At 42.4% G+C, this 18,372-nt stretch overlaps 1 long non-coding RNA gene across 2 annotated transcripts; it reads left to right on the top strand.

The window, feature by feature from the left end:
* Window positions 1-3,523: 3,523 nt before the first annotated feature.
* Window positions 3,524-14,964, top strand: LOC142740962 (uncharacterized). Of its 2 annotated transcripts, none has more exons than XR_012880940.1 (4): window positions 3,524-3,687; window positions 3,961-4,089; window positions 10,473-10,643; window positions 14,440-14,964. It is a non-coding gene; the product is annotated as an uncharacterized LOC142740962 (long non-coding RNA). The 2 variants fall into 2 exon arrangements; XR_012880939.1 differs by having other exon boundaries at window positions 10,473-10,659.
* The last annotated feature ends 3,408 nt before the right edge of the window (window positions 14,965-18,372 follow it).

Raw genomic sequence — 18,372 nt, 5'->3', positions numbered from 1 at the left:
TATTTTTTTCCTCCCGTAAATACTGGCGTAAATACGGGTCCTTGGTCACACGTATTCGACCTGTATTGCACCAGTATCTACGGACCCGTGCCCGTAAATATGGAATCCGGTGTCACCAGTATTCTACTCGTATTTACGGGTAATTTTTCGCTGCAAAATTGCACTGCACTAATCGGCAGCCCTTCTCTCTAAATAGTGCAGGATAGAGAGACGGGACAGCCCTTTCCGCAGTAAAAGTAAAAGAAATTCATACTTACCTGGCCGTTGTCTTGGTGATGCGTCCTTCTTTCAACATTCAGCCCTACCTCCCTGGATGATGTGTCAGTCTATGAGACTGTTGCAGCCTGTGATTGGCTGCAGCGGTCACATGGGCTGTAACGTCATCCCAGGAGGACGGACTGGAGGAAGAAGCAGGGAGTTCTGGGTAAGTATAAACGTCTTTTTTTTTTTACAGGTTGATCTATATTGTGATCGGTAGTCACTGTCCCGGGTGCTGAAAGAGTTACTGCCGATCGTTTAACTCTTTCAGCACCCTGGACAGTGACTATCCCCTGACATCGCCTAGCAACGCACCCGTAATTACGGGTGCACACACGTAGCCACCCGTAATTACTTAGACTTCGATGGGCCTGCCCGTGCCGTTATTACGGCCTGAAATAGGACATGTTCTATATTTTTCAATGGCACGGGCACCTTCCCGTAAGCACAAAGCTCTCCACAGTGCTGCACCTCCTTACATCTCCTCCCTCATCTCTGTCTACCACCCTACTCGGGCTCTACGTTCTGCCAACGACCTTAGATTAAAATCCTCCATAATCCGAACCTCCCACTACCGTCTCCAGGATTTCTCTCGTGCTGCACCCGTCCTCTGGAATGTGCTACCCCAGACAATCAGATTAATTCCCAATATCCACAGTTTTAAACGTGCCCTGAAAACACATCTATTTAGACAGGCCTATAAAATTCCCTAATCTGACTCCTTTTCATGGCCCTCCATTTAGATTAGTCATCAGAATAAGATTCCCTCACACTCCTTCTCTTCATGTCCGTCATATACGGATACTGGCTGGTGACCGGCTCATGCAGCTTTATGTTACCACCGCATGTGTATAAAAATGGCCGGACCATTGTACAGAACAAACACTATTACACTTTGTGTCTCCCTTATGTCCTCATAGATTGTAAGCTCTTGCGAGCAGGGTCCTCACTCCCCAGGTTTAAATTGTAAATGAACTTTGTCACTATGTAATGTCTGATATTGTTTTCATGTTCCCTCTACATTGTAAAGTGCTGCGTAATATGTTGGCGCTATATAAATAAAGATTATTATTATTATTATTATTACCCGTGGCCAGTAGAAGTCTATGGGCCCGTAATTACGGGCCGTAATTACGGGCATTTTTACGTTCGTGTGCATGAGGCCTTAGAGTTTCTTGCCACTGTGTATTTAATGCGCTAGGAGTCAAGAAAAATAGTGCTACATATGTAAAGCTGGCAAAACAATCCTCTGCTTCGTTTAATCTTTGTCACAACATCCCTGATGGGCCATATCCCATCTAAGTCTCACGTTAGAATCCTGTAACCATCTTTGTATGCCATTACCCTTCGTGTTTCCATTGTCATCAGGGGTCACTTAAACAAATCATTTGCCTGGTGTGCAGTTTAGCGTGCATGGCAACAGCCACCTATTTTGATTAATTAGGCAGGAAGCCACTCCCCCTTCTAAGCCTAACCTAAAAAAAATGTGCCCAATTAACAAGCATCATGTCACAGTGCTGTATCATAGTCCCATTGGGTAGCTACTCTTCATGCGGGTGGAGGTTAAGACCATGGGAACCAGACACATGTTCTCGATATATGGCTCATAACAATAGCGGACTATTTTTTAGCATAGTTAAATATCTCTGAGAAGAATCATCACAACATCGCTGATAATGCAATAGCCATGCAGTCCAATCGCACCACGTAGATGCTATTGTTACAAAGGGGCCTCTTATTATCTCAGAATATGGGAATCTTGTCCCGGTAATCAAGCAGCGGGCGCCAATGGCGTGATTGAAATGACTGCCGTGAATATATTCTCACAGCATAATGCTGAGAGCAGTCCATATATCTGTAGAAAGATCGCAACTGTTTATAATCGCCACAATTTCAACATGATATAACAGAGGTGACATATTATTATATGATATATAATCATTCAGACAACTTGCTTGGCTCTAAAGTGTGATTGTCTATTGTCATTCCTTTCTTAAAATGAAATCATCACAGTTTCCACCTCTTTTTTTAAGTTTTACTAGTTTAATTGCTTGGAAATAGATATTACGCATATTCCCCTGATACTTGTCCCAGAAATGGGATGCCACTGTTTTGTCGCAATGAGCGGATGGTTTTGCCAACATTATTAGCCGGGCATGAACATGTAATGAGATAGATGACACCTCTCGAAGAGCAATTTAAAAAATGTCTTATACTGCAATGCTTTTTAGTTACTGTACTAGAAAAAGTATTATCTGTGTAGATAAATACCCAGGCTGAAAAATTACTGCAACTGGATATACCTAAGGGCTGTCTATCCAGCAAAGGGCAGTACAAGTGGTACTACTATCAGGACCAAGGAAAAAAAGGGGTCCAATCTCACCTCTAGGCAGCCACCTACCCACTACTGCATTGGAGCTATAAAGCTTCACTTAAAATGAAAGGGCCTGATTTAATAGATATTGATGTCCAAACCTGGTTTCCATCATGGTGCCCTTCATTTTGCATAATTAATTAAAAAATGCACAGTCCCCAGGGACCTACTAAATATATGATATGGATCAGAGGGGCTGCATAAAGATCATATTAATTCTCTATGGGTCAGTGTGCTTGAGATGAAGTTTAATAGCCTTCCTCAGGTCCCAATTGTGTGCTATAGGGTACAAAATGGAGGCTGATATACATATACATAATAGGGAGTTTGGGGCCCTGACCATTTGCCGGTATGGGGCTCAGATTCCCTGATGAAGAATAGTAATGTAACAATACAGAGAAAATAAACAGTTATATCTCGGCACAGGGATGATAATACTAAAGATAGTAATGTTACAGTACATGAGTAATGACCAAAGTGAAGTAATAGGAATAATAGTTACAGTGATGTCATAGTGTTGGGATGATGAACACGTTGATCATAGTTCACAGTGTATCACTATACATGGATAATGCACAAAGTTGTGTCAGAAATAACAGATGCAGTGCTGTCACATTTCATAGATAATAAACACTGTAAGGTCATAGGAAAGGGTTATTGCACACAATGATGCCACAGTATTGGACTAATGCACATAGTCACAGAACAGGGATAATAAGAATAGTGCTGTTGCAGTAGTGATGTCACAGCATATGGATGATAAACATCATAATACAAGAATAAAGCAGCCAGTGATGTCACAAAACAGGGATAGTAAGCAAAGTGATGTCACAGCTAATAGCTATGGAACACAGCACTGTCACTGTCTAAGCATAATAAACAGCACTAACCCCTTACCGTACCACACATTTACAGCGGGAGGTAGTTCCCGCACTGAGCTGTAAATGTAGCCAGCGCCATCAGCAGCAGGGGTTGGCTGAAACATACAACTGAAGCCCTGCTGCAAAAGTGACCTTGACACTGAAGTCGTTTTACAGAAAGAAGAAGCTCCCCTTGTAAGCCAATCGGCAAGATCACGGGTGGGCGATGGGTTGCCATGGCAGTGGAGGCCTAAAACAGGTCTGCCCTGGACATGAGCCTATTAGGCCCTGGGCCACAGGGCACAATAGACCGCCAGTCAGTATAGCACTGACATTTGTAAATAAACGGGGCTGCACTCTCATTAATTGTAGGTGCTGTCCGGAAGGATTCTTCAATCCAAGTAGCTAAGAAAAGTAATCTATGTTTTGATGAAAGATTTTTTTTACTCTTTTTTGTGATGTATGCAGATAAGCAGTATGCATGCATTCCATTCAATGAATAATTAATACAGATCAACGTATCCAGATATTACGATGTTTCAGTCTATCCCAGGCCTTTATCAAGTCGAATTTGAAAGTGAAATTCTAGAATCAGAGGTAATTTATGGCGTTCGGTGTCCAGTTGTAGAACAGAAGTATTGCAGTCTAGTATTGAAGAAATCAACAATTTCATGTTCAATTCCTATAGTGGGACTAAAAAAAACAAAAAATGAAAATCAATAAAGTTTATAGAAAAAAAAAATCCCAAGTTTTCCCTCAAAATAAAAAAAATACACATAATTGGTATTGCCACATCTGTAACGTCACAAACTATAAACCAAACACATTATTTATCCCGCATGATGAACGCTGTAAGAAAAAAAAAAGACAAAATTGCTAATACAAATTGGAATAAAAAGTGATCAAAAAGTCATATTAAAATTACAATTTGAACTAAAAAATAAGACCTCAATTCTACATTGACGGAAAAATAAATATGTTTTGGTCTTGAAAAACGGAGAGACCAAACATTTTTAAAGAAAAACTTTATAAATTTGGTATTAATGTAATCAACTTAGAGAAAAAAGTTATCATGTCATTTATACTGCGCGGTGAACGCTATAGAAACAAAAGGCAAAAAAGCAGACTCAGAATTGCAGAGTCTAAGGGTATGTTCACATGACCTATTTACGGACGTAATTTGGGCTTTTTACGCCTCGAATTACGGCCGAAAATATGTCTCCAAACCGGCTGCAAACATCTGCCCATTGAATTCAATGGGTCTTACGAAGTTCTGGGCTTTTTTTTTACGCGCCGCGTCAAAGAAGTGCATGTCACTTCTTGGGACGTAATTGGACCCGTTTTTCATTTACTCCATTGAAAAACAGCTCCAATTATTTCCGTAATGGACGCCGGGAAAAACGCCGGCACTTGCAAAAACGTCTGAAATTCAGGAACTGTTTTCGCCTGAAAACAGCTCCGTAATTTCAGACGTATTTTACATTTGCGTGTGAACATACCCTAAGAGATAACTATGTTTTCACCGTTCGTACGGAGATGTGGACTTGGCTGCTGGTATCCGCAGGTTGCTACTCCCAGAGTAGCCTCCCTTAGCAACGTCCAACATGCACAGGCATGGCACAGAAATAGTAGACAGTATGCAGGGTCAGCTATGGCCTAGGTCAGGCCAGGCGGCAAATGGACACTAGCAAATCCAAGTGGTCAGGGCAGACAGCAATCAGTAATGGTCTAAGTTCAGGCAAGAGGACAGTAACAGGAAATCCAAATATAACATGATGCAGGGTGCAACTAGCAAGCTGGTGTAGAACCTATTTGCTCAGGCATTGGAGTGGAGTAAGCGAAACTCTTTTATAGCTTGTGAAAGATGGATGGAATATTGGCTCACCCTAGCAGCAGCAGTGGACAAAGCAGGAGGTGAGCGTCGGTGGCGTGGAAGGGCAGGCAGCAGAGACCCGAGGAGAAGAGCGGCTTCCACGAGGCAGAAGACGCGGGGAAGAGGTAAGAATATGGCGGCAGCCATCACACAGTATAGGGTAAAGAATACAATTATTTCAACAGAAATAGTTAACCCCTTAATACTGCACATATGTTTTTACTTAATGATCAGACACTAATTAGCAATTTTGCACTCGTGCCGGTTAAACGGTTATAACTAATTTATTTGTTATGCTATACAAGTGATTTTTGTCTCTATTTTGTGACAGTTAGGTTTTTGGTTTACAGTTTTCACCCGGCTGCCTCAGAGTCGGACATCGGACCTGCGGCTGCTTCATTCTCTGTGCAGCCGGTGCTCTTCACTGGTGGTCATGCATGTGCTGTCCACTGGTGACAGCATCCAAAGTAATGGCGGAGGGATCTATGCTGGTGTGCAGGCTATCCAATCAACGGCAATTCCTTCTCTACATGTAGAGAAGAAGTCAAACATGTTCTGTGGCATCCACAGCTTTTCCGATAAGCAATTGATTTGTGGGATAATCCTTTTAACTTAGATGCAATTGTCACTTCGATTAGAAAGTCCTGTGATACAATGAGTTTACTGTAGGACTCACAATATTGTCTCTTCTAAAAGAAACGATACAGGTAGATGTTTGTTAGTGCTACGGTAGTTTTCCATTACACAGTTTACATTTGAAAATACCACGAGAATAAATCTAATGTTAATGAGCCCTTTCAAAATAACACAAGCAGCCGAGAGATGCCACCCGTGTCAGAAAGCAACTGGGGGGGGTTGGTGGGTTTGAATCCAATGAAAAGGTCTATTCCTTTTTACTTACATTTACTCTTAGTGATCAAGAGAATTGCATGCTGTGGATAACCTTTATGCATTTTTTAGTAGTAATATCAGGTCGCACAAAAATACTAAATGCCAAGTAACATAAACTAGCATCTATTTATTTATTTAAAATAAGTCATTACTCTGTATTCATTTTATTTAGTTTATTGTAATGGACAATTTAAAGGGGTATAAACAAATATAAAATTAGGTTTTATGGAGCATACAGTTTCACACTATGTGAATTTGATGAAAGAGGTTATCCGGAGAGCTAAAACTGCCCACTGTTATTCCTAGAATAGGAAACCAAGTGACTTACCAATATATTTGTATTTTCAACTCTGTGCAGAAACGCCACCCAAAAGCCCGGTCATGTGATGCAGGAAGCTCTGTAGTTTCCTTCTACATGATTACGCGCCGACACAGCCTCACATGACTTTTGCCTTCTCTTCTCCTATTGTTGGTGTCGGTGCATCATCAATCAGGTGACCTAGAGGGGCTGCCAATGTGACTGCTGCTCTCTTAAGCCAGCCCCCTCCTTAGTCCCGGCTGCATGCACAGCCTATCAGAGGCAAGGAATAGGCTGCAGCCAGGTAAGAAAAGCATGATGGGATATGTCGTTTATCAGCGCAAGCTGTATCACTAAGTGCCAGAAGTAGAGGAGCGTTTGTGCCGCGATATCGCGGGTAAGTTAATGGCACTAAATTATTATTTTCTTTTAGGAAATTATGTGGTGCCATAACAGAAAATATATAAATGCGTTGGGGGAGTTTTTATATTCTCTTTGGACCGTCGGACAACCCCTTTAGGTAAAAGCTGGGTATAAGTGTTGTGTGATAGATAGATAGATAGATAGATAGATAGATAGATAGATAGATAGATAGATAGATAGATAGATAGATAGATAGATAGATAGATAGATAGATAGATAGATAGATAGATAGATAGATAGATAGATAGATTTTAACGTCAGTTTAACATATTTTGCTGTTTGTACATAGCATTTAGTGTTTGAATAAAGGTCTGTAATAGAAGCTACAAATCACGAAATGCTCAAGGACACCGTTGTACACGGTAAAATAAAATGTCTTTAAACTTCAGTGCGGTATATAAAATATAGCTTTACATAAAGAATACAGAGATATTTTCACTTTGTCACATGCAACACATGTTTCTGGCTTAGAATTAATAAAATGTCATGGGTGAAGGGTTCAGACATAGATTCTTTTAGTTCTAGGATATGTGACATTACTTTGTGAATAATGCCACCTCATGTCCTCAACTCTTAACTAGCATTGATCGATTATTTAAGAGCCAAAGGGGTGACTTGATATATTAGTATTTCATAAACCTTGGTGTGACTGAAGCAATTACGTAGTATTCAGTAAGTTATATTGTTTTGCTCAAGAGCTTAGTGGCACATTCACAGCAACATTTCATACTATGAATCATACCACATATTTCATAGCACAGTACCAGAGAGCCCTATGGCCCAAAGGGTAAGTTATCAGACCACCTGACGTCATAAAAATGCAAATAAAAGTGATGCTCTCTTTGTCACATAGAAAATAAATCTAACACTTTACTTATCAATAGACATGAGGCCAAATTCACTGGATTACATTAATTAGATCCTTCTGATTTATTAAGGGTGATGGACTGGACTCATTCTACACACTGTTAATGGTCATTGGTCATCCAAGTTTAGCATTAAAGGGGTTTAAAATAATATTAGAGAAGTAAAAGAGGGGGTTCCCTAGTTTAAGACTCTTATCTATGAGCCAGAGTGGAGCGCAGCTGCAAAGAGTGTCTTTTACATTCATTACATGGAGAGCCTATTGTTTTCAATGGAAACAGTGTAATGCTTTAATTTCCCACATAGTGGCGCTGCAGAGAAATTCAACAATTGCTGCCAAATTTCCCCAATAGATTACAGCTGATCGCTAGGGGTCCTAGTAGCGAGGGATCCTAGACAAAACCTAAAAAAAGATATTATGGCTTCAGTATATAAAGGTTATTCTTTTTATAATGTATCAGGCCTGTGGGGTATGTGGACCCACTAGGCCACTCCGCCGTAGCGGAGTAGCAGCTGGCCAACTACATTCAATAACAGTCTCTAGGGTAAGAGTACCCAAGAGGATGTTCAGGCAGATGCTCGGAGTAACAGACACGTGGCACAGGTGATGCTTGGCGTGGCGGATGACACCAGACGTGGCGGATGACACCAGATGTGGCGGATGACACCAGACATGGCGGATGACACGGAATGTAGCAGATGACAACATGACTCCAACACTAGATGCAACTCAGGAACAAGCATAGTTACGGGATACAGGATATAGGTAGTAGGATGCGGGAACACTGGGAGCAGAATAACAACTAAGGGAACATTTGCAAGACTAAAAAGGGAATACAACAACAAAGCTCAGGCTAGGAGTGGAAGGGAAGAGCCCTTTATATAGTCCAGGAAATAAGAGCATTGTTTAGGGAACATTATGGTTGGCACCCTAGAAGCAGGGGGAAGCAGCCGCGAGAGTCGGCGTCTCCTAGGAGGGGGACGCCGAGTAGCTCCTAGTGTCACATGGTCGCGGCTGCCGGTAAGTACCTTGGACACAACATAATGAAACATTCTACAATTTTCCAATATACTTTCTGTATCAACCAGGGATACCAATGGTACATAAATTCCTGTACAGTCTAAAAAAGGACTGGGGCAACCTGCATTTTCTCCTGAATTTCAGACACTGTTTAATTACTCAAATGGACATCCACTTTATTTCATTGCTGAAATCTCCAATTGAAAATACCTTTATATGTATACAGGAATATAGTGAGACGCACTGCTATATCAATCTACTGTATGTTCTATAAGGTTTTGGAGAAGCGTGAACTATTTGGAGACAACCTATGAACTGTTAAGTAATACAATAAACAAGTATTAAAACAAAAATCTCAAAGTGACACGTTTTTATAAATGAAGTTATACGTCCTATTCTAGATCAGGTTGTGCTCAAGTCACAAACATTACACTTTACAAAATTCAACGGGTCGTCTAATCACATTTATAATAATTAATTCCCAATAGAACATTGTCTAATCCATGCTAGCGTGATTGAGATAATAGATGCAGATTTGCCATAGCTGAAATGAATTTGCATTATTTGCTAGCTTTGTCATTGATTTTCTACCTGGTTGGATACTTAGCTGCATAGTAAAATGTACATTTATTTCTATTCACCCTGAAAACACGTTTCTTGTTTGATATACTAGGAGATTCTAAAATTGTCACTTGTCCTATTTTAATATCAAAATAGGACACAATAGGGCAGATTTATCAATGCTGTCACCTGGAATGGGTTCAGTGCTATGTTAAAACTGTCATCAATTTGAGCAATGGCTACAACATAGTTTTTTTAAATGTCACAATGCTCATGATAAATACTAATGTCTCTTCCAAAACAGGTACAAACTCTTGTACACAGACTGTACAGTGCACAAGGGAGCAGTGGTGTACACAAAAGACACAGGGCCCCATGGCAAAGATGGGCACTCCATTATGGTTCAGGTGTTTCGACCTTCACCTACTTCTTTGCCAATAGTGCAGTTCCTCTGGAGATCAGAATCTTGCATAGGTCCTCGCCACCTAATAGCAAAGGTGATATAACCAGCCAGGACTGCGTCCTTCCTTTCCAAGGGCCCCACAACAGCCGCATGTTCTCCCTCCAATACTAAGTACTTGGGAGACTCCACAGCTCCATACTACTCCATAAATAATGTTGTTTTGCATCCATAGGAAGTTGGCATCTGTAATTTTAAATAATTGTTTTTTCGACCAAAAATATATCGGTTGCAAGTTTGCAACATAACCAGAAATCTTATCTGAAATTTTCATACACGTGTTATTTCAAATATGGCCCCAGGTATTTGTTCATCCATATTTATAGTCTGTCATAGGGAGATGAAGCCCCATGCATCAGAGGAATGTAGATTCATAATCAAGATAAGCAACTAATTCAGTTAATTAAAACTATAGAGCGAGCTTTGCTGCTATCTCCTGCATGATTTACATATCTCCAAAATATCATCTCAGTAAATAGCAATTGATGTATTTAAAAGTGATAATAAAATAAAGTATATGAGCTGAAATAAATCAGATTTGTTAGCTTTTTAAATGAAACTTTGTTGCTTGTGTTTTCTCATCTTCTAGCGAAAGATTCAACAGCACCTATTATGTGTATTGACTTTCTTCCTGATCGTAAACTGTGCTGTTTATTTCTGGCAGAACTGCAAAAGAAAAACTTTCAGTCACAAACACAAATTGAGGAAACACTCTTGTCTGGATTGTTGTGTCCCACTACCTCAGTATTACTACACCGAGGTACCACATTTCTGTTGTGAGTTTCACATCGTCTCTCTATTTAGCACTAATTTGGGAACAATTTCAGTATGTCACATGCCCCCGCCCCCCCCCCCTCCCTTTACCATGTACACCAAAAATAGTTCTTATGCGGTGCACGGCATATTTGTTATACATAATAATAAGAGGTGTTCCTACACCCTTGGAAAGGCTGATTAGTCAACTTTATTTAAAGGCTATGTAAACCTTTGAAAGTGATTTTTTTTAATAAAAAATGTCTGTGTTTGGTGCAACTTTGAAATTAGTTTTTATTAAAAATTATTGTTACTTTTTGAGATACAGCTGCTCTGTATCCTGTACACAGAGCAGCTGTATAGTTCGCTGAATCATGCACATGTCAGGTCCGCAGGACTGACGGGTTCAGTGAAAGCGAATCCTGCATATCTCTGACATGCAGGATCCACCTGTTATCCATCACATCTAAGTTCATAACTTAGATGTGATATATTACAGGTGGATCCTGTGTGTCAGAGACATACAGGACCCGCTGATACTGAACCCGTCAGGTCCGCTGGACTGACGGATGCAGGTCTTAGTGAAAGATACAGGATACAGAGCAGCTGTTTCTCAAAAAGCAAAAATAATTTTTAATAAAAACTCATTTGAAAGTTGCACCAAACACACTGATACACATTTTTATTTAAAACAAAAATCACTTACAAAGGCCTTTAAAGAGGCTCTGTCACCAGATTAAAAATGCCCTATCTCCTACATCATTTTATCGGCGCCGGAATGTAGTTAACAGCAGTGTTTTTTTATTTTGAGAAACTATCTTTTTTCAGCAAGTTATGACCTTTATTACATTTATGCAAATTCATTTCTTAATGCCCAAGTGGGCGTTTTTTAACTTTTAACCAAGTGGGCGTATTACAAAGAAGTGTATGACGCTGACCAATCCGCATCATACATTTCTCTCCATTACACCCAAGCTTGTTTCACTGAACAGCGTGATCTCGCGAGACCACGCTGTGACGTCACTTCCACCCACAGGTCCTTCATCCCTGCGTCTGAAGACTGAACATAGATAGTCTCCAGGCGTATGAGAAGTTACAGTCGTCGGATCTGCAGCAGCAGCGGCGGAAGCAGCATCACACAGTGCAGGTAAGCATATAGAACTCCCTAGAGACGAAGGACCTGTGGGCGGAAGTGACGTCACACGAGATCACGCTGTTCAGTGAAACAAGCTTGGGTGTAATGGAGAGAAGTGTATGATGCGGATTGGTCAGCGTCATACACTTCTTTGTAATACGCCCACTTGGTTAAAAGTTAAAAACGCCCACTTGGGCATTAAGAAACTAATTTGCATAAATGTAATAAAGGTCATAACTTGCTGAAAAAAGATCGTTTTTCAAAATGAAAAAACACTGCTGTTAACTACATTCCAGCGCCAATAAAGTGATGCAGGAGATAGGGCATTTTTAATCTGGTGACAGAGCCTCTTTAAAATGTTTCTTGAACCTTCTTAAAAACATCTTGTTTGTTACTTTGTAGACTGCAAGGGAGTTTTAGCTGGTCACATACTTGATCGGGTTACAATGCTCTGAATCCTTTATAGAGATGACTGTAATATGCAGAATTGGCGCAATAAATAAAACAGACGGTAATGGCAGTTAATTCTTTCTTTACTTAAACTAATGCTGCGGACCAATTAAAACAGTATCACAACTTTGGCAAACATATGATGTAACTTCAAATCAATATTCAAATATTGTCCTTATTTTACTAGCGGTAATGACTAGCAGATGTTGGTACAATTTATGGTAATAGTTCAACTGTGCAGCCCTTGCCTAGAATGGCTCTGGTAGAAGAAGTGGTCTGGTTTATTATTTGTAACATACAATAGGTTCCCTTTCCCTCTTGCCTCTTCGCTGCAGGCTAGTTCAGATTTTTGCCTCTGTTTTCATTAGGTACTCACACTGAGGGCAGATACAGACGGACGTTGCGTTTTTGCGCGCGCAAACAACGCTGCGTTTTGCGCGCGCAAAAACCATTTGACAGCTGCGTGTGTCATCCGTGTCTGATGCGCGGCTGCGTGATTTTCGCGCAGCCGCCATCATAGAGATGAGGCTAGTCGACGGCCGTCACTGTCCAAGGTGCTGAAAGAGCTAACTCTTTCAGCACCCTCGACAGTGAATGCCGAACACATCCTATCGAAAAACCTGTTGAAAAAAAAGAAAAAGTTCGTACTTACCGAGAACTTCCCGGCCGTTGCCTTGGTGACGCGTCCTTGGTGACGCGTCCTTGGTGACGCGCCTCTCGACATCGGGCCCCACCTCCCTGGATGACGCGCCAGTCCATGTGACCGCTGCAGCCTGTGCTTGGCCTGTGATTGGCTGGAGCTGTCACTTGGACTGAATTGTCATCCCGGGAGGTCAGACTGGAGGAAGAAGCCGGGAGTTAGCAGTAAGTCAGAACTTCGTTTTTTTTTCTACAGGTTCATGTATATTGGGATCGGAAGTCACTGTCCATGGTGCTGAAACAGTTTAACTCTTTCAGCACCATGGACAGTGACTATCTCCTGACGTCGCGTACCGATAATTTTTTTGCCGGGTTCGGCCAAAACGAGTTCGGCCGAACCCGGTGAAGTTCGGTTCGCTTGTCCGGCTTCGCTCATCGCAAAGACACTCCGTTTGGATGGTCGGAAACAGAAAAGCACGTGGTGCTTTTCTGTTTACATTCATCCTTTTGACAGCTGGTGCGATGTTTCAGTCGGTTCGCACGGAAGTGCTTCCATGCAACCTGCGTGGTTTTCACGCACCCATTGACTTCAGTGGGTGCGTGATGCGCGAAATACGTAGAGTTATTGAACCTGTCACGCTTTTTGCGCAGCAGACAAACGCTGCGCAAAAAGCACGGACTGTCTGTACTGCCCCATAGACTTGTATTGGTTCATGCGTGCCGCGTGAAAACCACGCGGCCCGCACGGACCGAATACACGCTCGTGTGAATCCCCCCTGACTGTGATTTCTTCTGAGACCTTCTGGTCTTGGCCAGTTTCCACTTTTTGACGCAGCTCTGGTGACAATATCGTTATTTGCTGGTTCCTCACTGCAAACTGCACCTTCTCTTGCGGGTCGGTATTCCCCGATTCCACACACTTTCTATCGGTACGTCTCACCTCCGGACACACAGCACTCCTCCTCTTCCGGTCCAGGTTGAATCTCTTTACCAAGTCATCCTGCACAGCGCTCTGGCACGCTCTGCTGTACAAAGCTGGTTCATAGAAGTCAGTTATTACAGCAGCGTCTTTGTGTGTTGGGCTATGTTCACACGGGGTCTTTTGCCGAGTTTTTTGACGCGGAAACCGCGTCGCAAAACTCGGCAGAAACGGCCCGAGAACGCCTCCCATTGATTTCAATGGGAGGCGTCGGCGTCTTTTTCCCGCGAGCAGTAAAACTGCCTCGCGGGAAAAAGAAGCGACATGCCCTATCTTCGGGCGCTTCCGCCTCCGACCTCCCATTGACTTCAATGGGAGGCAGGAGAAAGCGTGTTTTCTGCCCGCGGCGCTCAATGGCCGCGGGCGAAAAACGGCGCGATCATTGCTATTCACACGGAGTATTTTGGGGGAGGAATATCTGCCTCAAAATTCCGTTTGGAGCTTTGAGGCAGATATTCCTCCCCCAAAATACTCCGTGTGAACATAGCCTTATACAGTACCACACTGCAAGATCTTCTCACATGGGAAATGTACATTTCTGTATTAAGTTCAATTGAAATTAGACAGCGCTTTAATACTTATTCCATTTTGTCATTTTAGAACATGCAAAGTTACAAGATTTAACAGAAAATAAGTGTGTAATTCGAGCAAGAAATACCATTTGAGTGTAAACGGGAAGGCAGAAATACAGCGCATTAAAAAACGTTCACTAAATCTAATGAAAAGTAAATTTTCTGCTTGACTGATCTATGGATGAGTCAGTTATAGGCAGAATCAGACTTGGAAAATATCTACAGAAAGCCATTCGATCAGATGCAAGTGTATAGCTGAACATTGCGGCTTTAACTCTCTGGCAGCAACATTAAAGGATGGTGTTAATTTTAACCTAAGTCCAACTTAATTAAGAGTCTTTAAAGAGGCTTTGAAACCTGGAGCCTTAGGATTTAACCTTGGTGTGCGAATGTCACACATGTGCTTTAGAAGAGCTTGTATTTTTATACTGTACACTTGTTTCAATGCTAAGGCCATGAGTTCAAGCAAATTAGGAAAGCTCAGTTTTATCTAGCGGCCAGAATCTGTTTTTCTTATCTCTGGCACAGACTGCAACGTGCACAAAGCAATAGGTGTTATACCACATCTATAAAAATGATAAATAAATCTTGTCAGCATATTATTCCGCTCGCTTTGCTATGATGTCTTCTCCACTGGGGTTAATTTTAAAAAATGCCGTTTTCATGTTTCCTATCCATCTAATTCACCTACAGATGTTCTTCTGAGAATAAAATATTTAAAGGGGTTTTCCAGCCAATAAAAATTGATGGCCTATCCTCAGGATAGGCCACTAATAGCTAATGGGTCAGGGTCCGACTCACAAGACCTCCGTTGATCAGCTGATTTGAAGGGGCCGCAGCGCTCGTACGAGTGCTGCTTCCCCTTTATTTATTTTTGCTCAATGTGAATCGTCGATAAGCATTTAGTGGGGATTCACAGGTATTGCAGCCGTTTCTCCCAGTGAAGTGAATGAGAGAAAAGGCTTCAATACCTGTTAATCGCTGCAAAATGATTGAGGATAGGTGATCAATTTTTATCGTCTGGAAACCCCCTTTAAGTAAAGGTTCACTCTTAGACATATCATTTAGACATGTCAAAACAAAAGATGTCATCTGTGGGGGTCATTGAACTGGAACTACTACCGATTGCTGGAATGAAGGGGTCTGTGCCTGTAATGACACGTCAAAATGTCTTAAAGTGGAGCTTTATTTTAAATTTAAAGAGACTCTGTCACCACATTATAAGTGCCCTATCTCCTACATAAGGAGATGGGCGCTATAATGTAGGTGACAGCAATGCTTTTTATTTAGAAAACCTTTCTATTTTTACCAAGTTATAAGCGATTTTAGATTTATGCTAATTCCTTTCTTAATGCCCGACTGGGCGTTTTTTTACTTTAGACCAAGTGGGCGTTGTACAGAGGAGTGTATGACGCTGACCAATCAGCGTCATACACTTCTCTACATTCATTTACTCAGCGCATAGTGACACTGCGTTGTTCGCTATGTGCTGTCTTATACTGACATATTAACGTTACTGAAGTGTTTAGACAGTGAATAGACATTCCTTCCAGCCAGGACGGAATGTCTATTCACAATCCCGACACTTTGTTATCGTTTCTGTGGTACTTACAGCAGAGCAAGCGTAATCTTGCGAGATAACGCTGTAAATGACAGGTTACAGCGAGATTACGCTTTGCTCTGTTGTACGTACCACAAAAACGTTAGTGAAGTGCCAGGATTGTGAATAGACATCCTGTCCTGGCTGGAAGGAATGTCTATTTACTGTCTAAACACTTCAGTAACGTTAATGTGTTAGTATAAGACAGCACGTAGCGAACAACTCAATGTCACTATGCACGGAGTAAATGAATATGACGCTGATTGGTCAGCGTTATACACTCCTCTGTACAACGCCCACTTGGTCTAAAGTAAAAACACGCCCACTTGGGCATTAAGAAAGTAATTAGCATAAATCTAAAATCGCTCCTAACGTGGTAAAAATAGAACGTTTTTCTAAATAAAAAGCACTGCTGTCACCTACATTATAGCGCCCATCTCCTTCTGTAGGAAATAGGGCACTTATAATGTGGTGACAGAGCCTCTTTAATGATATAATACAGTATGACTTCATGTCAAAAAGACATAAATTAATCCCAACAATGCTTGTTAGCGGCTCTCCGGTCTGACTAATAGAGGGGGTCCTGAGCAGTGTATCCCCCTCTGTAATGTCCATATGCCCTAATAGAACATAAGAAAAGGTGTGTCTTAATGAGACAACCCCTTTAAATTTGGACCATATGAATATTTTTTAAATAGACACAGTAGATATAGGTATAGATATATATAGTCAGTGGCGGATCATCATTAGGGCGGTTCGGGCGGCCGCCCGGGGACCAAGGCCCATGGCCACCCAAACCGCACATGACCGCACGGACCCCCTCATGCCCGGTGGTGTCGCTAGCACCAGGGGGGGCCCCGGTGCTAGCGGCAGCCACATTCATTTGTATCTGAGAACTCAGGACTCAGATACAAATGAATATTATAGGCTGCAGGCCACGTTAGGCCTGCAGCCTATAAGGCGCTGGGAAGCCTCCCTGCGCAGGCCGGCGTGATGAGGTACTGCATCACGCCGGTCTGCGCATGCGTCTAGAACGGAGGATTCACATGCGTCCAGCTGGAGCGGCCGCCATGGGGCAAGGTAAGTAATATATTTTTTTTTTAGGTGGGGGTAGTGCTGTGTATATATTCAAGGAGGGGGGGAGTGCTCCATTACACTACATACAAGGGGGGGTGCTGGGTGGCCCTATATACAAGGGGAAGTGTAGCGCTGTGAGGGCCTATATACAAGGGGGAGGGGAGCGCTGTGTGACACTATATACAAAGGGGGGAGTGCTCTGTGACACTATATACAAGGGGGAGAGCTGTGTGCACTATATACAAAAGGGGAGCGCTGTGTGCACTATATACAAAGGGGGAGCCCTGTGTGCACTATATACAAGGGGGAGCGCTATGTGGCCCTATATACAAGGGGGGAAGTGCTGTGTAGCTCTATATACAAGGGGGTAGTGCTGTGTGACCCTATATACAAGGGGGAGAGCTGTGTGCACTATATACAAAAGGGGGAGCGCTATGTGGCACTATATACAAAGGGGGAGCGCTGTGTGCCCAATATACAAGGGCGGAGCGCTAAGTAGCCCTATATGCAAGGCGGAGTGCTGTGTGGCCCTATATACAAAGGGGGAGCGCTGTGTGACACTATATACAAGGGGGGAGCGCTGTGTGACACTATATACAAAGGGGGGAGTGCTCTGTGACACTATATACAAGGGGGAGAGCTGTGTGCACTATATACAAAAGGGGAGGGCTATGTAGCACTATATACAAAGGGGGGCTGTGTGGCGCTATCCACAGTGGTATGTGTGTTGCGCTCTTTACAGGGGGACTCTGTGGCGCTATTTACAAGAGGGGGAGGGCTGCATGGCGCTATCTATAGGGGGCTGTGTGTAGTGCTCTCTACGGGGGGATGTGCGTGGTGCTAGCTATCGGGGGGATGTGTGATATATACAGGGGCTGTGTGTGGCACTATGTACAGGGGGCTGTGTGTGGCGCTATTTATGGGGGGGTGTAATATCTACAGGGGCTGTGTGTGGCACTATGTACAGGGGGCTGTGTGTATGTGGTGTTTTACAGTGTGTGGTATTATTATATTCAGGTGCGCAGTGTTTGGTGCTATTATATTTAGGGGCACAGAATGTGGCACCATGATCATTTTATTTTTGTTTATAGGTGTGGAAATGTTGGAAAAGTGAGGAGCCGAAGACATTGGACATTCTGCAAATTCTACAGAAATGGGTCATGGCCGGGAGAAGTCGTCATGAGCTCTTGACCGGATGGAGAAGAAAAGAGGAAAAAACTACTAGAATCTGAGACGTCGTCACCTGTGAGTCACTAGATTTATAGAGAATCTGTCACCTCTCCT

This window comes from Rhinoderma darwinii, chromosome 2 (genome assembly GCF_050947455.1).
Source record: "Rhinoderma darwinii isolate aRhiDar2 chromosome 2, aRhiDar2.hap1, whole genome shotgun sequence".
NCBI lineage: Eukaryota > Metazoa > Chordata > Amphibia > Anura > Rhinodermatidae > Rhinoderma > Rhinoderma darwinii.
This window is presented reverse-complemented; position numbering and strand designations above follow the sequence as displayed.